Here is a 228-nt window from a genome sequence, read left to right as displayed (position 1 = left end):
TATAAATACAGGCTTCATAGAAAGTGTTACCGGATTGACAAACAATTGAGGAAAGAAGAGAGAACATTCAGTTGGTGGGTTTTGCTCTTATATACTTAAATTCGGAGTTTGGAGTTAGATGTCAGTAACATGATTATTCAGTTTGGTTCTCTCTCTCTCTCTACAACCTCAACAGTGCATACGTGTTAAATCAGAAATATATATTACAGAGTTAAACATGTTAAAGCA

This window comes from Sinocyclocheilus grahami, unplaced genomic scaffold (assembly GCF_001515645.1).
Source record: "Sinocyclocheilus grahami isolate Dianchi unplaced genomic scaffold, SAMN03320097.WGS_v1.1 scaffold490.1, whole genome shotgun sequence".
Taxonomy (NCBI): Eukaryota; Metazoa; Chordata; class Actinopteri; order Cypriniformes; family Cyprinidae; genus Sinocyclocheilus; species Sinocyclocheilus grahami.
This window is presented reverse-complemented; position numbering follows the sequence as displayed.